This window comes from Platichthys flesus, chromosome 10 (assembly GCF_949316205.1).
Source record: "Platichthys flesus chromosome 10, fPlaFle2.1, whole genome shotgun sequence".
Classification (NCBI taxonomy): Eukaryota; Metazoa; Chordata; class Actinopteri; order Pleuronectiformes; family Pleuronectidae; genus Platichthys; species Platichthys flesus.
In genome coordinates, this window is record NC_084954.1 from 9,072,816 (window position 1) to 9,099,877 (window position 27,062).

General features: G+C 43.5%; 1 long non-coding RNA gene across 1 annotated transcript; it reads left to right on the forward strand.

Annotated features, from left to right (window-relative positions):
• Positions 1-584: 584 nt before the first annotated feature.
• Positions 585-6,314, forward strand: LOC133961372 (uncharacterized). The gene is made up of 5 exons (XR_009921998.1): positions 585-763; positions 2,457-2,707; positions 3,033-3,133; positions 3,850-3,987; positions 6,156-6,314. It is a non-coding gene; the product is annotated as an uncharacterized LOC133961372 (long non-coding RNA).
• Positions 6,315-27,062: the final 20,748 nt, after the last annotated feature.

A 27,062-nucleotide genomic window follows, 5' to 3' on the forward strand; every position in this document is an offset into this window, starting at 1 on the left:
ATGAAGTTTATGTCTTGTGTGTGTGTGAAGTTAATCCTTGTCTTTACCTTCTTAGATAAGTGCGAAAAACATATTTCACAAAGCAGTCAATTGCCCCGCCTCTGTGAAGAGTGACTTTTCAGATCTCTAGGGGGCAGCATCGACCCAACAGTCGAAGAAGAGGGTTTGTGGCCAGAAGAAGGAGACCTGGATTCCTCTGGACTAAGCAGCTCTGAGTCAGTATTTTACAGTTTCCTTATGATAAATAATTTCTAATCTTTATTTCCTCATACATGTGTTTTCTGATGAGCCCACTAAATAGGGCTCTACATAGAAGGCCCTCTATAGTAAAGTGGAGATGAGTGAGTGATTTCAGACACATCAGAGACTTAATGGATGATGAACACAGGTGAAACACATGAGGACAGATACTGACAATCACGGGGGAGGTAACGCAGGAAAGTAGAGGGACCAATTACAAGACAGAAGTGGAACAGGGAGCGGGGTGAGTGTCAAAATAAAACAGGAACCAATACAAAGTACATGAGGGATCCAAAAATGAGGAGGGCCAGCCCAGCCCTGACCCAGTGGAGGTGGTGGGACAGAGGAGGATGGACAACAAGTCCCAGCCCCTGCAGGACACCACCACAGCACTGGGCAGCTCCTTCAGCGACTGATCCACCCTTAGCATCTGAAGGAGAGGTATCGCTGGGTCGTCACTTCCTGCAGCAGTGAGACTGTACAACCACATGCACCTTTAATGGAATCCTGCATTTTATCTCAGGTATCACTTTTTAACTGTGCAATATTGATTTCTGTCTGTGAAATCCAAGGCTATATGCAATCCATTTCACCGTACATATATCCACACTGTGCATATTCTCTTTACACTTTATATATTAGCTTTTACTCCATTTGTGTTTTCAGAATCAGAATCAGAATCAGAATCAAAATTCTTTTTATTGCCATGTATATTTGCACATACAGGAAATTGCCTTGATGTTGTCATTGTTCTTAAATAGCTCCTTACTTTATAAATATTGCGCTATTATTATTTACTTAAGTTTATTCATGATTTCCCTCTTACTGCTGTAAAGTTGCAAATTTCCCCAATAATAAAGGATTCATATTATAATATAATCTTTGTATAATAAAAAAAACAAAAACTATGGGAGTCATTCAAGTTAGAGTTATTTTACCTGGCAGAATCTTGACAGTGTCTCCTAAGTCCTACTTCATCATGGAAAATACATGGTAAAACTGGATTTTCCATTTTCCTGACGCCCAGTCTGTGTTTCCTGTCATTGGAGGTTTTAACTGAACAAACAACCAACCACTGGGTGGTGCTCAATACCTATAGTTTCCCAGCTCTTGCTCTTTGTTCATGCGTCAAAGCCTCAGAATGCACAGTCGCTCTTTTGTGATCCCCAACCATCAGTCTGCAATTGTAGCGCCTTGATATGTGGCGACAACAGGTCATGTTCCTATAACTGCACTGTTAATGAGAACACCATCAGGCAGGTCTTTGCAGCAGATTGATTAAAAATGAATTGTTAGTTCACATCTGACAATTCTTACCTTGCAGAAATATTTCGATATGTGCAGCTCAACAAGCATTTCAGAATTTAAATCAAGACAAAGTGATGTTAATCCAGTTTTAGTCACAGTCAGCTTCTTTGGTTAAGTGTAATAAAATCGTTTAAATACATTTTCGATGATTAGGACTATTTTCTTCTTTACAGGTTAATTTCCAGATAAAAACAAATCACGATTTGTCTCCAGCTAAAACCAGACACTTCCTTTCAGCGTCTGGGAGACAGACTGTGGCTCTGGGGGACATCTTTTTTAAGTCACACTTGAATTGCTGTTCCTGGCCTCCAGTGCTTTCCGTTTGTTTGTGTGCTTTGAACATTAGCCCTATGGGGGGGGTTACTCTCACTTCATTATGAGGAAAACACATTATTATGTCGCTTAATCTCACTGAATCTGATGCTTTCTCAGATTCAGTGAGAGATTTCCTCTCTGTTTTTGATGACCCAAATTTGTGTGTGTGTGTGTGTGTGTGTGTGTGTGTGTGTGTGTGTGTGTGTGTGTGTGTGTGTGTGTGTGTGTGTGTGTGTGTGTGTGTGTGTGTGTGTGTGTGTGTGTGTGTGTGTGTGTGTGTGTGTGTGTGTGTGTGTGTGTGTGTGTACGACGGAGTGCACTCATCCCTGCATCACTTTTTGATGGATACGTTTCCTCCCTCCTCTTGTCACGCCTTGGTTGTCACCGTGATGACGAGTGGCGTCCTTCTGGTTTTCTGGCGGGCAGGATGTGACAGTTGTACGGCCAGCTGCCAGCATGCGTCTCACTGCTCTTCCTCCTATAGACTCTATTACTGTCCCAGACAAACTCCTCACTTATTGCACCTTTTTAACCAGTTCTCTGCTCAAACGCCGTCTTAAACCATGAATATTATTTCATCTCCCTCCTCTCAGGTGACCTGCCGGGGCCCTCTCGGTGCTACAGAGATAATAACGGCATTGAGAAACGGCAACAGCAGTGACAAGAGCTGTAACGACGTCGCCCGACACAGCAACAGAGGACAGACAGCACTCCACTCCAGATGGGGCGCTTCCTGTGCCAGGCAGGAAATGGCACTGAGCTCCCTCGCCATCATATTTCATTTTAGCAGGGAAGGGACATAATCATCGCTTCATCTTCGAAACACATCCATTCCTCCCAGCGGGTGAGCTGTAAATTCATTTCAGTCTTTTTGTTCTCCTTGTCTGCACGGAATCCCTCTGGGGTTGTTGTCATCAGCAGTGAGAAACACCGGGCGTTTAAATTCCCAATATTTAGCCTCAGAGCTTTTCCTCTCCACTCCGCTCTGGCGCTAGCCGTCTGACCGTGGACAGATGTGCATAAACACGTGCGCTCATGTGTAGAGGAACACTAATTTAAATGCACAATGACAATGTACTAGGAACCAGATGTTATGATGCTAAGTTCTGAGTTTTAAAGTAAGAGTTGTTTATAACATTTTCATCCCATTGGATCATTACATCCTTCAGATTTAGATGCAGACGACAAACGGCTTCAGGGTCAAAACAGAGACGGATTATAGGAAACCAAGGTTCCTGGCCCGAGTTGAACCCCGGGAGTTGAAATCTTGGTATGTGTCTAAATCACTTTGGTATTTAAGGGAAAACTGGTGTTATAAATATGATACATTCACGAAAACAGAGCTAGCAGTTCAGTTCTGTTTAGTATATATATAATCCCATATCTCAATTTCTCTCAAAGGGCAATCAATCCGTCAATCATCATATTCATCCTTCCACCAAGTTTTGTGAAAATCTGTCCAGTAGTTTTTGTGTAATCTTGTTCACAAACACACAAAACCACGACAAAATGACAGGGGTGGAAACACAACCTACATACACCTGTGTACCTTACAAATATAAAATGTCTTTGTGTGTGTGTGTTGTGACGTGCAGAGGATGTGCTCAGTCCTGCTGGATCGGCCCTGTGTTGAACAGATGTCGCAGACACTGATACAGTCCCTGCACTGAGCATGAACAAATTACAGGCCGATACACACACGAGCATGTTGATACACACACCCACACACACACACACGCGCAACAAATTTAACCTTCAGATTACAGATGGCCCCTATCAGAGACTGCCGGCTGGATTTGCAAGATGTAAATACGGAAGGGGTAATCCAGCACGGGGGGGGTAAACATGAGTCAGGACGGGTACCAAATGGCAGATGTCTATGTTTGTGTATGTGTAAGTGTGTGAGTGCGTGTGTGTGTCACTGACATCAGGATTATGTCTGTGTTTGATGAATCTCTGATGTTTTGTTCCCAACACAAAATGCAGGTGGCCGAAAGCCCTCAAGAAACAGCCGGGCTTCATCTCCCCCTTCTTCTTCACACTCTTGCAATTGCTCGCGAACTTCCATTACTGGTTAATGGAGACCTGCTCTCAGCCTGACCTTGAGGAGCACGGCGAGAGAATGTGAGCGTCACTGCTCCGAGTTTCAACCCGGATTTCCCCGTGGTTGTGTTTGCTGAGTAATATCAGACAGACAGGGAGGAAGAGAGGAAGAATCAAACTGTGAAAGACAGAAAAAGAGACAGAGTGAGGACTCGTTTAATTCTGTGGCTCACAGAGGTCACGAGCCAATCGAGCTGCCAAGCCGTGATATGAGGTTCCATCCCGGGGAACATTTTCCACGTCCTCCTCTTCCTCTCCCTCTCCTTCCTCTTCCTACCACGCGCCTTTTGTCCTTGCAAATTCATCTCTTTGCACGTCATTAGCAAGCTGGCGCCTAATGAATTTCTTATCTCTCCGAATTCAGTGGCTGTCGCGATAACATTTATTGTTTCCAGTTTTTACTATTCCCCGCACTGGAGGCAGGGGTGAGCGTGCGGCACAGAGGGGAAAAAACTGAAAGAGTGAGACGGGCAGATATTTGAGATATTTCAACACACAGACAGAAGGAGAGAGAAAAAAAAAAGACGAGGTGTCAGCAGTGTTGTGAATATGACTGTATATTTAAGTTTAAAATGTGAACATAAATGAGGGAATTAAAACGCGAGTGCTGTAGAGGCGGATGGCAGCACACTGGGAGGGAAACGGTACATGGAGAGGTGTCGAGAAGAACAGGTGGCGGGAATGACAGAATGAGGAGATGAGGAAATAGAAAAAAAGGGAAGAGAAACAAACGATTGGATGAACCTTTTAGGAAAGAAAGAAAAAAGAAAAGAAAAACCGTACATAACTACAATGATAGGTGCCCCTGATTTTAAACTGCCAGGGGATGGAGGAGGAGAAGCTTAGAGATGATTAAACAAGGGGAGAGAAAAGGTTCGGAGTCGAAGGACAGAGCAGTGGCAGATGGGAGTGTTCCGGTCTGTTACTAATGTTCCTCGGAAGAATTAGAGTCCAGTAAGAGCTGACACTCACACACACACACACACAGACACACACACCCACATACACTCTGCCGATTCAGTATAGGTGTCAGCGTGGACCCCTTTAAACATCAGCAACCCCCTGCTGGCTCTCCCTCAGCAGTACTTAGTGACTTACTGACCCATGCAACCCCTCACACACACCGGCACCAGCCCCTGTGGTAGCGCATGGTCGATCCAAAGTGTCACCTCGCTAAATAGTGGAACACACACACACACACACATTGACGCTGTAAGTGTTAAGCACACTCATCTGACACCTTCCCTGATAACAGAATGCATGTGCGGTGTGATGTGAGGGGGCGAGGGAGGGATTGAGGTAGGAAACAAGGAAAAAGGAGGTCGGGTAGGAAGCTAATGGCAGTTGTGTAACAGCAAGGCCTCAGGCCAGCACTTCAGTTGTGTTTAATGTACAAAGAGAAAAGTAGCATGATTGTGGTGTGTATTTCTGTAGAATAACACAATGATGAACACATTTTAGACCAAAATTTCACTTGTTGAATAGTTAAGAAGATGTCAAATCCTTTTAAAGGTATAGTACGTAAGAATTGCTCCTTACAATTAATTTATAATGTTAAACTTACATTATCCAACAATGTTTCCGACAAACCCAGAGAAATCCCTAATTTCATTCACACAGTGGTAATGAGAAAATCTAAATAGTTTAGCTTGACTACTTTTAAATGAAACATTTATTTAAGAAGATCAGGAGGAAGAGGAGGGGCGGGAGGAGGAAGAGGTAGATGATCCTCCCATTCCCATGAAGAGGGAGAGGAAGTCGGGTAACAAGGGATTTCTTATATCAACTCTCGGTACTCCTTTGTGACTGAGGATATGTTAAACGGCTGGTGGTTATTTACTGTGTGTAAGAATAAATAAAAAGTCTGAATTGTGGCATGAACAAAAGAACAGGTTTAATTACCTGCTCTTAGTACTACCTGCTGTTTACTAATATTACTCTATTGGAATTTCTACTAATATTCAGATTTACATGCCACATTAAATACAAAAGAATGAGGTGCAGGTTATAAATAATCTGAACGGTATAATATATAAGGCGTTTATTCATTTATTTTCCAGAAAAAAACATAAATTACTCATCACATCAGTTGAGGCATATGATTGTTAGTTGTAGCTTTAATAAATCAAGTCAAATATCTGCCATCATCAAAATGGACAGGATTTTATTTCTTCTTCTCCTTTCTCCAGGTGGTCGAGTTTCACTCACCGAGGACCTCTTGGTCAGCACCATGAACCTGAAGCTGGGGCCTGCACTCAGACTCTGCTTCCACATCAACTCTCTGAACGATGCATGTTTCATGAATGTGAACTCATTTACTCTGGACTCTTTATCACTCTGGAATGTGCATTGTGTTTCCTTGTTTTTTGTTTCCTTGCTTTTCTCTTTTGTATTTTTGGAGAACTGTTATCTTTTTAGATTTTGTTTTATGAAGAACTCTGCCTCATTAAAAGGACACTTTTTGTTGAAACTTTTTTTGTCTCTGCATCTTGGGTCCTCCTGCTTTCAGTAAACCTGACAGCATGAGCCTTGAACATTCAAAAAAGCTGAGCAGTTAGATTCTGTTACCTCTGGTCATTCCATCATAATGGTTTCAGCTCCACTTATTCATTTGTTGCAAAATGGTTCCAACAAATCTTTGTATCATTTGTAAACAAGAGAACAACTTAAAATAGCCATTGTTACACAAAAGATGCTGTGAAATCGTCATGATTAACAGAACAGATGTTTGCCTAATGTCTTGATTTTTACATTTATCATCAGCAAACAGTTAGATTAAATATGAAAACTAGCTGATGACAAGGTTATTCATTATTATTATTATTGTATTGTCATAATTAATATATAGATTTGACCAAATGTAAAAGTTAAGAAACATTGTTTGTCTTCTGTTGCTGTGCTGTGTTCGTATGAATAGTTGCAGACTAAATTAATCACACTGATTTGTTTGTGTTTATTGATCAATGAATCCTGTATATTCAGAAAGACAGAGGCAGATGTTACTGTACTAGTTATATTTATTCAAAAAGTTTAACACATTCAATTATTTAAAATATGTACAAAGGGGGAAAGGGGAGGGGTTTGTTTTGAGGAGTAGGAAAAAGGTGAGGGTGGTGGGGGCAAGGAGGAAAGGAATGGGTGAGGTAAGTGCGTCTCCACCTCTTCTCTCTCCTCCAGGTCATCTCGTCCTCCTCCTTCCTGCAGCACAGTCCCATAGTTCTCCTTCAGGGCCTGGATCTCCTTCTCCTTCTCTTCCTCTTCCTCTTCCTCTTCCTCTTTCTCCTTCTCCTTCTCCGTCTCCTTCTCCTTCTCCTTCTCCTTCTCCACCTCACTGCTACAGGTGGTATCAGCCTGGGGTGGCTCCTGGTGCAGACTTGCTACCATAATGTTAACCTTTGCCTGACAGTCACTGAGCTCAGCCAAGCAGTCAAGATAGGCCCTGAGGCGAGCACGCCGTTTATGTACCTCCTTCTTTATTACTTCATCTTTGTCTTTCAGCTGGTTTTCCTGCTGCTGAACCTTCTCCGTCAGGGCCTGTACCTCCTTCTCCTTCTCCACCGCCATCTTTATCATATCATATTTGTCTTTCAGCTGGATTTCCTGCTGCTGAACCTTCTCCTTCAGGGCCTGTAACTCCTTCTCCGTCTCCGTCTCCTTCTCCTTCTCCTTCTCCTTCTCCTTCTCCACCGCCATCTTTATCATATCATATTTGTCTTTCAGCTGGTTTTCCTGCTGCTGAACCTTCTCCTTCAGGGCCTGTACCTCCTTCTTGGTCTCCTTCTCTTTCTCCTTCTCCTTCTCCACCACCATCTTTATCACGTCATCTCTGTCTTTAAGCTGGTTTTCCAGCAGCCACATTCTGTCCCTCAGAGACTCGTTTCCTTTTTTAAGAGCCATGACCTTCTTGTTGGCTCGGAGGAGTTCGATCCTGAGGCTCATCTCAACTTCTGGTTGTTTCATGGTTTCCAACACAGAGCAGATATATCTTTTGATGAAGCTGTTGGAAGAGTTGATGCACTATTTTGCTAATAGGTTTCCTGTCTTGTCTGGATCTTGAAGTCATATGGCTTTATGTCTGCAGATGACAGGAGGAAATAGTGTGTAAGATTTAGGTTTTATTGTATTGGGGACCATGCTGGGTACTTTAACAGTATTTAAAGCAATCAACAGCCAATCACAGGTCTCCTATCAAAGAACCTCCTTTGATGCTGTTCATCACAGGAGGGAGTGTCCCTGTCAATCAAAATAATCTTCCATTTCAAATCTTAGCATCTGGTTGCTATGGTGATAGACACAACCTGATGAGGAAGTTTTGCGATCATTTAAATCTACTAAATACTTTTCTTCTTACTAAGATATTTTAGTGACTATATTTGATTTACATTTGAAATAATAATGTTGTAATGAATAATAATTAAATATGATCTCATTTTATTTCATGCTATTTAATTATATTATTAAAACTCCACAGAGAACCACCTACTGACGAGGAAGTTAAGCGATCATTTATTTCAGTAAATAAAAACAGGACTTTTAATTGCGTCATACTTGCAGCATCTGATCTTTAAAAACAAAGACAGGTGCCCTACATCCTTCACGATACCCTGACAGCAGTGTGATGTTACTCTCCAGCTTATTGTATCTAATAGACAACACTGCAGAGGTCATTGGACACAATATCAGCGCTTTATTTAGGCTGTAAAACGCATTAACCTGCTCTGTGCTCTGACCCGTTTCAAGGGAAGAAAGAAAGAAAACATAATTCGAGATCGATAAGTTGAAGGACAAGCGGCAATGAGTGTGAAGAGATGTGGCAGAAATACACAAACATACACACACACACACACACAAAAACATACACACACACGCACAATAACTCACACACACACACACCATAGGCCATAGGCCGTATATGAAGACAGATGACATGGCGGCTCCCCAACAGTAAAGCCAAAGCATCTCTATCACCTGACAGATGGGACATGGACCGAACTAATAAGTCCACTTCAAATAAGCTTTTCTTATAGATGGTTTCGGCCATTTTAGTTTGTTCTCATCACACTGATGTACTGTGTGTTCAAGTGTTCATTTTTCTTTTGGTTTGGTTTTTATTAGTTATTTGATGCAATAAAACGTCCTGAGTCTGACTTGCGATTGGTCGAACGGCAATATTGTCCTACGTATGTCCATATCCCGGTGCCACCCCCCGATCACTACTGTCCAGGCTTTGAGACCAATTGCGCAAGATGACGACATTCAATTCTCAGATATGTTGCCTTCATTTCTGAATCGTGGGAAGAAGTCTAAGACACACATACAAATCTCTTCCAAATAAAATGTATTTTCATGAGGTACGTATTCATTTTTAATTCATTGGTAATTGTACATGAACGACTCAATAATCCCAGCAACACAGGCTTTGCCAGCCAACTTGTATGAAAACTTTTATGACCTATCGCCGCTGTCCTGCATCAGCAGCTCCAACAGCCATTGTACACGGAGCAGCGCGACTACACAAGGACCCAGAAGCTTCATTACACCCCCGGTCTCAGTACACCCAGCCAGAAAGCAGCCACCATGTGGCTCAACGCTCCTGTGCCTGCCAACTGTCCACATGTCCTGGGCATGGCTGGAGTGGGCACCGGCTACAGAGAGACACTTAACTGCCTCAGCAGGAACATCAGGAGCACAATTCTGCTGGCTGTCCCCGCGCATATGGCGCTGTTTTTCATTTTTTAGGTGCATGCAGCGCAATTGAGAAGAGAGAGAGAGAGAGAGAGACAACGAGAGGTGTCGAGGCGAGGAATGGATGAGGAGAAAGCGAGGGAAAGACAGAAGCAAGATGGAGGGTTTGGTGGAAAGAGAGCGATGGCCAAAGTGAGAAAGACTGAGAGACAGAGATGGAAAGCTGGAGTGGCAAGAAATGAGTAATTGAGGGAGATAGAGAGAAAAGGGTTGAGAGGGTGTGAAATGCGAGAAGAGAGTTTAATTTGTTTTCTGGCAGTGTCGTGCCGTCACAGAAATGTGTTTACCAGCCCCTACTTTGCCATTAGTGACACTTGGGCGCTCCTGTAGAAGAAACCAAATAGGTTCATAACTGCCTCATGTATCCTCCAAATGTCCCCATAGCTCTCCGTCTGTTGGACTGTGTCCGTCCATATGTGTCCTTCCCTCTCGTCATCCATCCCCCTCTCTGTCTCCCTCTGTCTTCCATCTCTCTAATTTTGCGTCTGTTTTAGTTTTTTCCTTGTGCTCCCGTCTGTTTCCTCCTTGTATTCGGCCTTTCTCCAAGTTTGAACCGCTGCCTGTTGTCGTGATGGGAGGCTGACCCAGAAGTGCCACAGTGCAATGGAGGGCGGAGGAGTGGAGAGCATGCAGATGAGAGACGGCAGGACGCATGCCGATGCTGTGTCCCATTTGAGGGACTGCCTCCTTTGACAGATGTTGCCTACCAGGGTGTAGCCTCCCAAAACGAGACGACCTGTGGAAGATTCATCACGGCTTCATGAGTGTCCTCTCACAGACTTGTCCGCGGCAGTTTGGAAGAAATATGTTGCCAAATAAATGAACACATATTGCCATCCGGATAAGAGAGGGACATTACCGTATAGAGCAATTGCTAAAATTGGAAGTAAAAATCTAAGTTCTTATATTTTACACGTTTCCTGTGGTTCCTTTGAAGTTTTAATATCTTTAAGGCGATATATTTTTGTGGTGTTATGTACCAAACTATCTCAATGTAGTTTGACACCCTCTCTCATGCTCTGTGGAGCTCTACAAGGCGTTTTGTGTTGGTCAGCCAATCAGAAGTGAGGCTTAGACAAAGCTGGGAAGCAGCTTATCCCTTTTTTCCTTTCTTTTTTTTCGGGGCTCCAACTCCCAGCAGTGGAAATCATCCCTTAACTGTGAGTAAGCAAGTTTGCAGCTCACACAGTATGGCTCGTATATTTATATGTAACTAATGAAACAAACATCGATGATAAAATGTGAAGCTTCAAACAAAGACAAAGGAACAAGATGGAGCAACAGCATTAGAAAAAAAAGGTTAAAAGTCGTTGGAGAGGCTGAACACAACACTAATTAAAGTCATATATAATAAAGATCAACTGAAAGAGATTTAACTCCTGTAAGGTTGGACAGTGGGCCTTGCTGGGAGGCGGTGACTGATTAATATTGACATCACAAAATTCAGAAAATTCTATAGGCCTGTTAAATGCACAGTTTCAGGTTGTGAGCCATTTCACCGCTGATTGAACATCTTGATACTTAAACAGTAATTTCTGAAGCACCTAGACCTGCTTTATAATTACAAATGACATGGAAACATAGCTTTCTGCAATAAAGGATACCTAAGCAAGTGTAACGTGGACAAAAAGGCACAAAATAATCTGTATAAGTAAAACTCTGGGGCAGTGTTTAAGTCTAGAGGAGCAGAAACTGAGATGTGTGGAAAACGATGAAGTGAACAGTCACAATCACCTGCTGATTGGGTCTTTTCCTACGGCTCCTATAACATGACGCCCCTCAGGAAAAGAAAAAACAGGCTATATTTAGTTTAAAAAACCCAGAAGCCATAGTCTTACGTTCACCACTGTGAACCGTCCTGTCAAGAGCAGCCTGGAGAGGAGAGGTGTGACCGCACTTACACTGCGGCTGTTACTAAACTCTTAAAAGGTGTTAAGTTCCGCTCATAATCTGGTGTCGGATCTGTCACCGAGCGCCACTCAAAGAGCTGCACAGAAAATACCCTCTGTTAATATTTTAACAGCTCAAACAGCTGGAGATAAGGCAAAGTGACAAATACAGGTAAGCCAGAGTGAATCCGAGGGTCAACACAGGAGAGGAGAGAGGAGCCGGAGAGTGGGACTCCGAGCTCTTTTTTGAGTCAACATTCTGCATCGGCGGTGTTGACTTAAAGCTGTTGACTCAAGAGATGGAGATGAAATGAAGGAAGACAAAGGAGAGTGTAGAAAAAGTATGAAATGTGGTGTCAACTTGTTTATAAAAATGTACTGTGGTGTTGTGTGGCCATCTGCATCACAGCATGCATGTCAGTTTGCTCATGTGCCTCGGTGTACATTTGTGTGTGTGTGTGTGTGTGTGTATGTGTATCGGTCTGTTTGTGTGTGTGTGTGTGTGTGTGTGTGTGTGTGTTTGTCGGTCTGTTTGTGTGTGTGTGTATGTGTGTGTGCTGAGAAGCTTGTGAATGGGAGGATTTAAGGTGGAAAAGTTGGAGCAGAAAGCGGCCGGAGGTAATCTTGTGGCCTACAGCTGATAGCAGCTTTCCACCCGGAGCCTCTAACAAAACGCCTGGACCATCGATCAGCCAAATGTCCTTTAGAGGGAGGGGGACGGACGGAGAGAGAGAGGGAGGGAGGCAGGGAGAGAGGGAGGGAGGGAGACGAAAACAGCTGAAGTTTAGAGAAAAGAAATGTGATGTGGACATATAAGTATAATACTGAATGTATATGACAATATTTAGTGATATAAAAATGTGTTAACATACTTGGAGAACCACTTAACATGTGTCCAGCTGCATACGGATGGTGTCAATTTACCAGGATCTGCACAGCATGTTAAAATATCCGGGTAAGTTTCTGAATGGTCCACAAGGGACTGTTATCAAGTCTCAGAAAACTGCTCAAGTGACTCCCTGGCTTCCCTTTAGGGATCTCAGCTCGGGCTCGAAAATGACTAATTAGTGACACAAAGCCTCTAAAAAATTTGTTGTGTGTAGAATATAGTAACCGCTCAGCACACACAACCTGATAATAACACAGTGATTGATCAGGTGATCAGATTAGAAAGAAAAACTAACCAGAACTGATCCCAATGTTCTCCGTGTTTAACAGCATGTGCGGCATCAAAAATCAACTAGATAGCCGAGCCAGTGTGACCCAACGGATGTATCTGCAGATGTATTGAGCTCTTTATCTTTCTTCACAAAAAAACTTTTAGATTTTAATTCTATCATATCGATTATAGTAGAGAGGGTCTGAAAAGTGGGCTTTTATCCCTCTCACTAAGACAGAGCGTCCTTTGGCCCCGCTTGTCCATCAGGGACAAGCTACAAAAACATTTGCCAATTAATGTTATTAAAAGATACTTTGAACTTGTTCATGATAAGAAAGAAACTTAACATGAGCCGAAGCTCTTGTTGTGGGCGGCAGTGTGATCCAGTGGTTGGCAGCGTTTTCTCTGGGTAACCTGGCTTCCTCCCACAGTCCAAAGAGATGCAGGTTGGGTAACCTGGACTCTCTGAATTGAACGGAGCTGTGAATTGGAGAGTGATTGGTTGTTTGTATCTGTGTGTTGACCTGTATGTACCCTGCCTGTCGCCCCATGTCAGCTGGGATTGGCTCCACCCCCCTTACCACACTTAAAAAAGGATTAGCAACATAGATTATACATGGCTGATGATCTTGTTTTTTTCTGACCTCCATTGGTTAAACCTCTCACTTTGCTGCAGTGATGTAAAAGCATGTCAGGACACTGTTGGTGGTGTTACCGGTGCATCACAGCTCAATATGCGTGAGGTAAAAAACGACCAAACGTGAGACTAAACCGCTGCAGAGTTCTAACTCTGGTTGTCTGCTGCAACATTTAAAATGCAAAAAACTAAAATATTTTGGCCGCAGGAGTTTCTTTGAATGCATTTCGTGAAACATCAAATGGCATAACTTTGTCTGTGTTAGTGTGTGTGTGTGTGTGTGTGTGTGTGTGTATGTGCGAGCATCTGTCCATCTATCTGGCCCTGGCCTAATGGGCCTTCAGCCTTTTCATAGCTGACAGAAAATCAATGACCCACTGGGTAGGCCCAATACTGGTGCCTCTGTGCATAGAGAGCGAGAGAGAGAGAGAGAGGGTGGGGGGGTGAAGACTGGTTGACCCACTGTAAAAATTGCGGATTCATGTCCGTGCGGTATGAGAAAGTCGTCACTCATCTCTGTTCGATAAACGTTGATTTCGATTGTGTGCTCTAATCTTCTTGGGCGCTCTTGCTCGCACACAACCGCACGGTCAACGCACAGATTAGTGCACCACATGCACAATGCCATTTGTGTCACTGAAAAGCATCGGGCCGCAGACTTGACTCTCCACCATGGGGTCAGGTTAACCAGCTTACGCACAACTTCAGAGAGTCATTAGAGGACTGTCAGGCAACGGAGATGGAAATGAAAAGAAGGGATCACCAGAATGAAAGTGCAGATTGGGAACAGGCTCACTCTGGCAGTCACACGTGATTCTTTCTGAATCTGAGATCAGGAACGTGGGAGCCGTGTGATAATCGGCAGTGAAGGTGTGAGCACACAAGTTAAATCTGAATTTTAGATTCAGGGAAAAAAATATGACATTTTAATGATCCCTGTGGGGGAAGGAGTTTGGTGCAAAGTAGCAAAAGTAATAATTCAACAGCAAAACTGGCTGAACGGAACATATGAAATAGGCAATAGCAAATAGCAGAGAAAATTGAAAGAGAAAAGGCAGGACTGTTATTACTTCTAGTTTTCGTATAGACAGCAAGGACCTTTTATGTAAAGTGGATTATGAAATCAGAAATATGATGAGAGAGATTATTCAGGTTTAGTCGTATCCAATCATCTTCGACAGTAAAAGGAAGAAACCATGGAAATTTAATAGAAATAAAATTAGATCAGTCCGTTTAGACCTCACAAAAAGTATTTTTGCCAAAAAAAACTCGACTCAAGGTCAATTTAGTAACTTTCTCTTCAGCCAACTCCATCTGCTGAGGATCAGGGTGAGAGTGTGGGTCTGGTGTCCTTCCAAGAAAGACATCTTCATCAATCAAATTCCTTCAGACAAAGTGTTTACTTTGACGTGAAAAAGATCTTTAGAAACCAGGGAAAGCTACAGATTTATAGAGCCACAAAATGTCCGACAACATTGGCCTTTGACATGTTGGCCTGATTGTGTGCTTCCTGTTCTCTAATGACAATCAGCACCAGGTTCTTTCAACAACAGTTTTCTTTGCCTAAACCTAAGAAAACCTTAAAGATTCATCCATCCATTCATTATACTCAGAACCGAGCCCTGACAAGCAGGGGGGGGGGGGGGGGGAACGCAGGACGCCAGCTTATCACAGGGCCAACATACAGGGCTGAAACAACCATTCACACCTACGGCCATTCTAAAGTCCTGACAATCTGTATCTTGCCCTTTGCGGCCACAGTCCAATACAAGCAACAGTGCTCGGTCAAAACCCACAAAGACGTGGGGAGATCATACAAACTCCACACAGAGCGCCTCCGGTCGATGTAGGATTCTAACCAAGGACCTTCTTCCCGTGGGGCGACAGTGCTTCTGCTCCCCTGAAAGGAGTCCAGCAGCCAGGTAATCAGTTCACAAGCTGTTATCTACCTGACGTTTTCTTGGCCAGGAGCATAACATGTCACATTTTTGTGTAACATGGTTGCCCGATTACACATTTATCTACCAAACCAACAGCTAAATACTCCAGGACAATTATCATTTTCACATTTCACATTTTGTCGGCTATATTTTAGATTAAAAAAAGGTATAGGAACCTTATTTACTGATCTTTAGAGGTGATGGTGGGTGGATTTTATAAACCTGGACAGAGCCATGCCTCCTCGTGAAGCCATGTTTATTTGGCTCTCAATTATTTACTGTATTGACACGAGAGTGGCATCGAATAATTGGCCAATTAATTTTAAGTTTTTCTTTGCTGTGGTGATTTGTCAGGATTTTGAAGGCACTGACAGATTCCTCCTGAAAAGTGACATAAAGCATAATTACAATGAACTGAATTTGGTTAGTCATTTATGTAACCAAACTTGATAAAGAAGAGGAGAAGTGATAATAAAATGCAGATAACACAAAACACAGCAACGGAATAGAATGAATGAAATGAACCCAACACATGTCCAGCGCCCAGCAGGGCTGGAATCAAACAGACGTCGTTCAGGAGGTCAGTGGACTCCCTCTGGTCGCTCTGCCTCGCACTGCTGTGTGGATTTCGATGCGAGATGCTGGATCACATGTTAATCTCAGTTTAATACACAAATCCCCAACCGCAATCCAATCAAACCTAATACCTCCAGTGGGCCGCCAGGCAGCACGGGGCCCGACCGCTCTCCATCCGCATCCCGTCCACATCAAGTCATCGAGCGCCAGCATCGCCAAACTTTTACAAACCTCCTTGTCAACGGGTGTGTAGAAGGATGGATCTGGCTAACACACACAAAAGAGAGAGAAGCGTGTAAAACAACAAGATTAGTTTGGGAAATGATTCACCCTTCAAAATAACCTTTTTATTGGGAGGTCTGGGTGAGATGGGTGTGAACGTTCAATACGGCAACACTGAGATCAGAAGACAAACGCAGAACCAGAATTTAGAGATTTATTTTCATCTGGGCAAATAACGTGCAGGCAGAGAAATCATGTAATCTTTAAAACACACACGCACAAACACAAAAGAAGAGAACTACAGAGAGAGAGATTGTGTTTGTGTGCGTGTGTGTCTGTGTAAGTGTAATGCCCAGCTGGCTGTGGTTAATGCTGTCCCAGAGGGTTTTAATCCAGATTATCAGGAGTATAAAGTCACTGAGTCTCTCTCTCTGCTCGGCCTTGCTTACCCCTTTAGTCCACACATACACACACACACACGCACAGGTTTTGTTTTATCCTCTAGGGGGTGCTGTGTATCCAGACAGAGAGTTTCGTCCAGTTGGTGTATTGGTGTTGTTTTTTTATGTGTCACATCAGACACAGTCGCCTCACGGCTGCACCCCCCCCCCCCCCCCCCCCCCCCCCCCCCGCTGCGTAAAGACCTCACATCAGCTGCACTCAGTTTGACCTATTTCAACGTATTCACAAACGTTACTGTTGCCTCATTTGACATTTACATGATGCCCTCTCCCTCCTTTGTCTTACACCGTATGAACACTTGACGCTGTGATGTGCAATCATTGCAGACATCTCTATCTGCAAAATCTCTGTCTGTGCAAAAGAAAAAAACACACACACACACACATCACACTAACACACACAGCTGAGCTCCCATCCACATCAGAGACGGCTGCACCATCTTTTACATGCAGCAGTATGATCTGCATATTGCCCAGTTAGTCTGGATTAGTTTCAGCGTGTTTAATCTGATGGTGGAGATTGATGCTTGCAGCATGGTAGGCTGGTCTGTGTGTGCGTTTTCTCATATTTGCTCGCTCACTCACATGTCCCAGTGACAGGCGGTCTGATTGGATCACAACCGGTCGTTTTTCACTCAAACTGACGACAAATGAGACGTCTGTGCCACGAGCAGAGGTGCAGCCAGGTCACAATCCAGGAGGATCTGTGGCCTGTGCCCTGCTTTCTCCTCACATCTGCTAAAAACAACATCCATTTTATTTATTTCCCCGTGTCCCTCATCTTTTTTGCTCTGATCTCGCTTCCTCCCCTTGCGATCACACACCACCTCGGCCTCCTCTCTCTCTCTCTTTCTCTCTGCCTCTTTCGTATTCTCCCCGCATGCATGTTTCCCGGTGCTCTGTAAATTAGGCTGAAAATGGAAGATTAACCTCTGGAGATGAGAAGCTTCCTTAATGCGCTCGGTTCCTTCTGCCCCTGTTCTCTTTTCAGTAAACCACTGCAATGCAATGTTATTTAATGGGAGCATCTAATTGGAATCAGCTGGAAAGCACTGGAACTGGGTGGGCAAACCTTTCACTAGGCTGCAGGATTCAAACATGGGGGATTATGTTCATTAACAGACTGCGGCGCACCAGCTTTTACGTCTCCAAATGCTTTGTATTTGTGTTTTCCTGCGGAGGAGGGACTCACTGTGGGCGTCCTTTGTGTCCAAGTAAGTCTTCCTGGGAGTTTGATAACAATAAAAAAGATCATATCAACCAATAATTTGATGAATTTCTAACCAACACTGGACTTGCACACAGGACTTGTATTATATGCTGCATCAGTGTATCCTCATTTTATGATCCTGTATTTCTCATTTCCTGAGAAATACAGGAAACGAGGCCTTCCAGTTCACTTGTTGGGGTTTACTGGCACACGGGCCTCATCATGGTTTCCATTTACAGGATGACTAAATTCGGTGCGGCCACGTTTGCTTTAAACGAGTGTTTTTAGCAGATGTGGGCGGCCTCTGCTGTTTCTTTTTCCTTTTTTTTCTTTTATCACAGTAAATGTTTCAGTGCATTAAACCTTCCTTTGTGAACCTGTTGTTTTTTTTTTGTAATTATTCACTAAAAGGCAGGACAGTGATTCACAAACATGAAGAGGACATGTGTAAGTAATGTTGCTCCTCTGCATTGGCCCTCTGTAAAATCCAATTGGGATCTACACGTAATAGAATATAAAATCCTCTCCCTCCTCACGCACAAGGCTCTTAATGGTCACTCACTGTTGTAACTTAAAGAGCTCATAGCACCTTATTACTCCATCAAACATAAAAAATTCAATGTTACTTTTCTCTGTGATAAATCTTGTTACTCTATACCTGATGGTTTCCTTTTATGGTTTAAGGTGAAACATCTCAACAATCGTTGAATGAATTGTGTTGTGGACATTCATCTCCCCCTCAACTTCTCTTTTTTTACCACATCTACCACATCCAAGATTCCGTTTAAAAGAGCAAATGTTAACATGTTAACATGCTAAGCTAAGATGCTAAGCATGTCACTATTTTAATTAAGAATAAGTTGACATCTTGACTATAGACTGTAAATAAAGATGGAGGCTGTATCTCCACCTCCTGAACATGAACGATAGAGAATACGGGTGCCAGCAGTGATTGTGGAGCTGCTGCATCGAAGACTCATCCATACTCACGTTTCACTCCAGTCGGTCTTGTGTTTAGCTCAAAAGGTCTGTATAATATGAAAGTACAACAATAATTAAGCCTGTGCTTTAACAGTGACATTTCAAAAAAAGGTGCTTGTTCAATTAAATATTATGTTATGTCCCATCAACTTATTGTACTGTACGTGCAGAAGCAAACCTTTGGGTATCAACACACAAACATCCTCACACACTCACACACGCACTGCTCTCAGGTTATTACTGGCTGTCTTTGTTTAATTCTTGCTCATTAAATGCTCCAGACAATGACAAAGCGCCTCGGTCTCTGACAGCCTCTTTGTTAACCCTCTCCCTCTTATCTCTTTCCGCCTACCGTTCTCGCCCCTCTCTACTCCGCTTTGTGTCTATTGTATGACACTCAAGGACGATTTGACGGCGTCCCCGAGCCACCACTTAAACATCCCTATTCATCTCAAACTAAAACCTGCGAGAGAGAGAGAGCGAGAGGGAGAGAAATACCAACTCAAAACCGCCGAGAGAACAATCTGCAAAAGCCTTGGAATGTCAGATAGCACTCGCCACTTACTGGTAATATAAAACGTGCTCCGATGGAGCCGGTGCTGATGGCATTGGCGGCAGGCGGCAGTGGTGATATAAGATGTCATAACCTTGCGTCCTTGCGCAGAACGTTTGAGAACCATCAATCGCTTTGACCTTTTTTCAGGACTCGCGCCCATCACAGACTCAGATCTTTTCTCTCTATTTCTTTCACTCTCTCCAGACCTGCCCTGACAATTATTTCAGTCAGTGTGTGTGTGTGTGTGGCTGAGGAAGATGGAGAGACAGAAAGAGGCTGCCCCCGAGTGCATCCACGCAAGAACCGGGGCCACCTGAGAGCAACGGAGCACAGAATAGTGAAGATGAGAGAAAATGAAGAGACAAAAGCACTTCCCTGGTGTAATTATGCTTTCATTTCATGGTTAAGTATCTTCATGATGTGCCCTGCATGCAGAGGCGCCCATTAGAGATATTGCACATCAGTAAATGTAACTGGCAGCTGGCTGAGTGAATGGAAGGTGAGGTTAAACGTCTGGAAATGAGTTCATAGGGGAACTGTGTAGTTCGTCTCCCTTTTTAGAAACAATAAAACACAATTAGAACCAATAAAACAAATGTGTTAATAATAATTGTAGTTTTGATGATTCCCTTTATACCTGCAGTTGTTTCGTGTGAAAGAGTCGCCCCTGTGATGCTCATGAAAGAAAAACGCGGCAGCAAACAAACAAACAAAAAAAACATTCTCAAAGCATCACCTCAAATAAAAGCAAAGCTCAGAGCGAATCCGCACAATAACCGAAGTACTTTGGTGCACAATTCCCCCTGCATCCCCTCTGCCAGTAAAGCAGCGGCGTCCTGATGCTTTGGATCAATGTTGCAACAAATAACTGTAACACGTCTGACTGTGAGCGCTGTCAGGCCCTACCTGACGCACTGTGGAGGAGGGATGGGATGCTAATGTAGTTAAATCTGCACACTCATTAGTGCAGCAGGGACTCACCTCATTAACAGTCCCCTGCTAATGTGCCACTTTACTTTTTGAGTTCTTTTTATGTGTGTGTGTGTGTTTGCCACTTTCCCATTAAGTTTTCTATTAAGACATTAAGGCACAGACAGAGAGATGATTTGTGCGTGCGTGAATAAATGTTTTTCCTGATGTGCAAGTGTTGAATGCAGAATATAAGGGGCTCCTTGAAAATTTTCCACCTGGTCTCTATCTTAAGAAATGTGGATGTGTTAATTAATGCAATAACCTTTTGGTATCAGTCCTGTATATCGCTCCTACTAACAACATGGCAACAGTGGCTACATTGTAATCCTATGGGGCAACTGCAACAGTCCATGAAAAGTCCACTAATACTGTGTTTTTATTTACCAATAAAAGACCCAAAGTCTTATCCTACATCTATACTCAGAGTCTGGAAGCATTACACACGTCTTGCTCAATGAGAACTTGAGTGAGTATTTCCCTTGTTGCATTACATATTAACCTTTTCTTTGGCTTTTCTTTTGGCTTTTAGAGTATCATATAATATTGTTTTACAATCTTGTAGTTTGTTGGAATCTTTTCTCACAGAACCACGCTGTTGAACTGTTACACAAAAAAGCACCGCAGGATAACGGCATTAAACCCAATAAGCAAGTAGTAAGTAGACTAATGACTAATGACCATTAAACATCAATGACTAATTGCTCCTTCGCATCGGACCTGAGAGTGAGACATTTCGTTGAGCGAGACATGGCTAATGAATCCAGACTCTTAGCAAAGACCCACAACAACAATTTGAGCCTTTTATTGGGATTTCTTGGACTGTGGCAGTTGCCCCATAAGATTACATTATCACTCACACGTGGGCCGGTGGTTTTGCAGCAGGAGAAACGAGAATTAACATAAAACTCCCTGAAACTGATCAATCCACATTCCAGCTCTCTCACAATTTGAAAAATCCTCCTCTAACCTCTCCGTCTTTATGACTCATGGAGATAAAATAAGGAGAATTGATGAGGAATAATGGTTTCTACCTGAATTCATCTCATCAATTTGCTTTATGGAAAGACCACGCGTGGGTAATATTTCGTACACTCTGTATCTAGGGTCTATGTGGAATTTCTTTTTTCTCAGCTAGGCCCCAGAGTGAACTTTTTACAGCACATAGAGGAGGTTTACTACCAGTGACACATCCTGGGTGTAGAGCTTCTGTGCCTCAACTTCCTCCCTCAATACACTGCTGCTACTGGCAAACACACACACACACGCACAAACACGCAAGCACACACACACACACACACACACACACACACACACACACACACACACACATGCACACAAACATGCACACATGCACACACACACACACACACCTCACCAGTGTCTGGGATTTCAGCAATTAATGGGGCGGCAAATGAGATTGTTACTGATGTGTGGTGGCGAGGTGAGCGGAGGTATGGGGGTGATGGAGGGAGACAGGAGGAAGACAGAGGAGAGCCAGAGGGAGGCAGAACGCTGTGAAGATGTTGTGATGCAAATTAGGAAACTTTTGCATGATTTAAATTTGGGTTAAGGTCCTGAAAATAGACTTTGATTTAACTTCCTCATCCCGAAAAAAAAATACAAAATGATAACAGGTTTGAAGTTAAAAATACTTGCAGCGAGCAGCAACATTAACGCTTTGAAAGTGGAAAACAGTTTTGTGTACATCAGCTCTTCCCGGTCTGTACTTTTCAACAACAAAAAAAAAATCACCAAAAATACTTTTGCATGAGATGTGTAATTCTTGCTGATGTTTTTTTTGTTTTTGGTGTGTGTGTAAGATTTAAGATGCGTATCATTCATCCGTGATGTTAAAGGCTTTTCATAAATAATTTGTCTGCTTTCCTGCTGGATCCACTTTCCCTCGGCTGCTGAATTCTGCTCCAGTTAGTGATTTCCTAAAACATCTTTGGGTTCGACATGTACAGGCTGCAGGACGTGTTGTGCAGACGTTCTCTTTCCACTGAAGTGAACTCAGAACGCGAGAAGCGACTCATTTTATGTTTCTAGAGGAGAAATCAGTGTCTTCTGTCGTGGCTTGATTCATGAGGGGAGAGATTTTACTGTTAAATCAACACGTTTAAACTGCCGGTGAGAAGATCCTCCCATGATGTCGATACAGCATGAAGACAGTTTACAAATAAAATACACCAATGAAGGAAAAATATACTTTATTCCCTTGAGATGAAAATAGAAGGAAGGATATTTTTCAGTCTAACTGTGTGACGACCTGAATCTGTTTAAGGTTAGCTTTAGTTAATTGTTTTTGTGTCGATTTCATATTGTTTTAGTAATCATTTGTAATATGTATCTTCCATAGACTTGGTGCCTTTGTCATTTGTTTGTATGTCATAAAGTTTTGTCAATAATGTTTGAATTATTTATCTCAACTGGTGTGTGTACCTCTGTGTGTTTTCTATGTGTATACATGTTATTCGTATGTTGTTGTACCATCAACCTGTCAGGGACCGCAAATGAAAACTGGCCTAAATCTGGCCCATTTACTTGTTGCACTCATCAACAATATGAAGCTTTTACTGAGCAACAGCATCACATCTGCAGAAACAAGTGGTCACTGATTATTTTGCGCTCCCTGTCTGAGCAGTAGATAGTTTTTGATTTGTTCTCTACTTTCATTTTTTGCAGAAAACAAAGGACATCAACTTTTTGACCCGAGCTCTGACTGTGTAGTGCACTTGCTGAATACAATGGAAACCAATCGATGGTTATCTCCCAGGATCCTCAGCTTACTGAAGCAGAAGAGCTGCCGTTATAACAAATACACCAAACTGTGTTCAGGGTTCTTGATATTTAAAAATTGTATCCGCTAAATAGACAGCTTTTAATCAATTCTAAATCATTTTAACTGATCTAGAGTTCGGGCCCAGGTCTGACAGTTGAAGCTGCGTCAGTTACTCACTTCTCACATGAGATCGTACCCACTCTCCAAAGTTACATGGAGTGAGAACAGATATTCAGGGCGAGGAGTGAGGATGAAAGCAACAACTTTCTCCCTGAGCTGTTGGTGAAACTAACGTTGAAGCTGCTGTTTAAAGTTAAAAATAGAAGCTTTAAACCTGCATGTTAATGAATGTGTTTGTTCCCTTTTAAATAAACTTACTACCTGAACTTCCTCACTGGGAGGTTTTCTATTAGTCCCTCTTGGTGGAACATCCTATTGTCCCTTTACACAGATACATATTATGACCTACATCCTCTGACAGCGAGACTGATCGGAATCGCTGATTGCCTCGCCGTCTCCATTTGTCTCCTCTTCCTCATTGCTGATCCTCTGCGACGGCCTCGGAATCCTGTGCTCCAGAGGGGGAGATAATAAGGGAGGGTTTTGCCCGGTGTGTGTGTGTGTGTGTGTGGGGGGGGGGGGGGTCCTGCAGGTGGATAGTGCATCAGGAGGAAACAATCCATCTATATCACTTAATCCAGAGGACCTGCTATTAGGGCTGGAGACGTGGGGGGTAAACACACACGTAGGTGCCCGGACATTGACAGCAGAACACACAGAGACACAAACACACACATAAGGACGTGTTCCCCTACATGCACGCACATGCACATGCATACAAGCTTAAGGCGCAGCATACGTGGACCTGTCACGGACAGCTCAGTCTCGTAAGTCCTATTAATGCACGCGTGTGAATCGGTGTGTACGTTAATGCAGTGCGGACATGCAATTTTCACCTCATTAGTCAAGGTGGAGATTTGCATAATCTGCCTCGGCTCCGTCCTTTCACAGCTTTGCCAAACTTTGGACATATTTCATGTATCTGTGTCATCAGTGGAGCAGTTTTACTCCCTTTTATTCCAAAGGCAGCGTGGAATAAAAAAAAAAAAAAACACATTCATCAGCCTTTATGGTGCGAAAAAAGTGTTTTTGTTACACTAAACACGATGCTGCTTTGGAATGTGTTGGCGGCGGTGTAATAATGTATAACGTGTAGTTGAGTGTGTGTTTTACATTGAGTGTCGGGAAGCGTTTCTTTTGATCCTTCTGAATCTGCAACATGTGCTCGGCACGTGAGACGTTTCATTTTCTCTATCATGACAGTGCAGCAGAATACAACCCCCCCCCCCCCCCGTACACTCTCACCCCCTTTGCATGCAGATCTGGCTGCACTGTTCCCTTTTTTTTTGTCACTGTGTGTCTCAGTAAGCTGTGGGGACTGCGCACAACAAATGTCTTCAATCTGCTGTCTAATCAGGGCTCAGACCCGGGGAACAATAACATGCTGACTTCATACAGCAGATTAGAGGCGAATCTGTTCTGTTTTCACAGGGGCTCCGGCGAATCTGTTCCACCACCGCTACTGTTGACTCACTGGAGGGCAGAGGATAAAATAGAACAGGATTAAAAACAAAAAAGAATTCTCAGGTCTTTTTTTTGTCCTCTTTTGCAGCCTCTTAAAACTGTTTTTTTCATGTTGACTTGATAAAACCTTAACTGTGGAACGCATCGACAGAAAAACGAAGCAACTTTTTGCGAAACCGCAGCTTCATATCTCACAAATAGCATTTATGATTAGCTGGGTCTCATTCCAGCGACGCCACTTAGGATGAAAAACAGCCATAAAAACCGAGTATTGGAATAATTTTCACCCACTGCTTTTGTCATCGCTCCCAGAGAGACGTTCGTTTGACGTTCCATTTACAACGGGCCCCCGCTGTGGCCGAGAATACAGTTCATTTACATGCACTTATCAAACTTGAACACGCTCAGAATGAATGAGAGCCGTCCATGCATAATACATTTAATATTTAAAATGACTGGAGCCATATTTTATCTCTATGACCACGCCTTCAGCCCATAACAACCTTTCCAATCTGTAGCCTGGAGGACGCCAGCTGCCACTCAAACCGTGTTATTGCAGCCTCCCTTCAAAAATATCAAGCCGGCTGTGCGATTCAATTGGAAGTGGTGGATATGGTAATAATATAATCAACATGCGCCATGCGCTGTGTTTTAGAAATGACATTTAATCAGACTAATGACTATTGTTTAAAGTGAGTAAGTGAAGCACAATGACACATTTCAAATGCGACGCTTGCCCCCCCCCCCTCACTCCGGTCTGGCTTGTGCAAAGAATTAAATCTCTCCAACTGAACAAATTGACTGTATGCAGCGAGCGAGGCGGCACTGTGACCTTTTCCCAAAAACCCGCTCCACAGTACCGCGGCGCCCCGGTCTGATATCTACTGTGTACAATTGAAAAAGATACCGGTTGAATAGGCAGCCCGTTCCTCTGACTCGACCGCAAGTAAATCTGAACGTCCTCTCCCCTGCCCCTCTCATGCCGTCCCTGAATCCACTCGTAGGAGACCCCCGACCAATAAAACCTGATCTTCATAAGTCTTGAGGGGGAGAGTCGGGCTAAGTTTGGGGAAATTGCTGCATGGGAAAAAAAGAGAGCAATATATGGCTTAAAGATAAGAGGGAGCAGAGAGACTGGCTGAGGATATTGCCTGCTTAAGGCTCTGATTTATACTCGGGGAAGAGAGACAGGAGAGACGGAGGAGAGGCCCTGACCTGAATGGCTGTTGGCTGCAGACGTCCGGATATGGGTTGGTGATTAAAAAAATCTCCATATGGTGATGACGTGTTGGTAAGATTAAAGATAGCAGAATGATTGTGTCTCGAATCATCTTAAAACATAACGACAGCTCACTTAAAATTGAGAGTTACCAGGCAGACAAGCCTTGAAGGTCTCATTTCTTTATGTGTCAGTTTCTTCTACTCCTCGTCTATCTCCATCCACCTGTCCATATCTCCTTCATCACCCCCCCCCCCCCAGGTTGGAGCTCCTGTCACCGTCCGCTTTCCGAAGACGGAGCGGAATTCGAAGTGACATCAAGTGACGAGAAAAATGAAAAGAAACGAGGTACAAAATGGTTTTGTGCTCTGGTGCCGAGGCCTAAGCGCTGGTTTGGTGAGGTGTCATATTTGGTTCTTCAGCCCTCAACATATTTCTCACCATCTCCTTTCCTCCCCCGTGGTCAAATGGGATAATAAATGACATGACATTCAATCGGCATCTTTCTACATCCCCACGATGTGTGCATGTGTGTGTGCAAGTGTTCCCCTACGTCCGTGTACATATATGTTGCAAAGTTGAGTGATGGATGGATGATGACAGGGCTGTCATGCAAGAGTTGTCATGCACTTTTTCATATTTGTCTGCCTAGAAAATGATGCAAGCCTCAAAGTCGTTCCTACTCTCTCTTTCACACACACACACACACACACACACACAAACACAACCCACTAACTGTTTTGTGGCTGTTGCTGTCTTGCTGGGAGATGTGGTGGAGCTCAGTGTTAGCTCTCAGGGGCGGACAGAGCTCGTCCATGAGGCAAGAGACCCGGGCCCGGGCGGGAGAGAGCAGACGACAGAGCGAGGGAGGGAGCGAAGGAAAAAGGGATGGGTCACAGGAAGAAGGAGAGGAAGGGGAAATGGCAGACGCATCGACAGCAGAGCAGCAGACACTGAAAATGAAAAGATGAACTGCAAAAGGGATGCTACGGAGAATAAAGCACCATGTTTCTCCCGGGGTCTTGTCCATGAGAGAGGGGACGATGGAATGCAAGATGTAGGCAAGTCAGCGCGGCGTCACCAGTATCACAGCCATTGTACTGGACTGAAGGAGCGAAGCAACAAGGCAAAGCTTTCACTTTACTAGTTGATGCATCTCTACC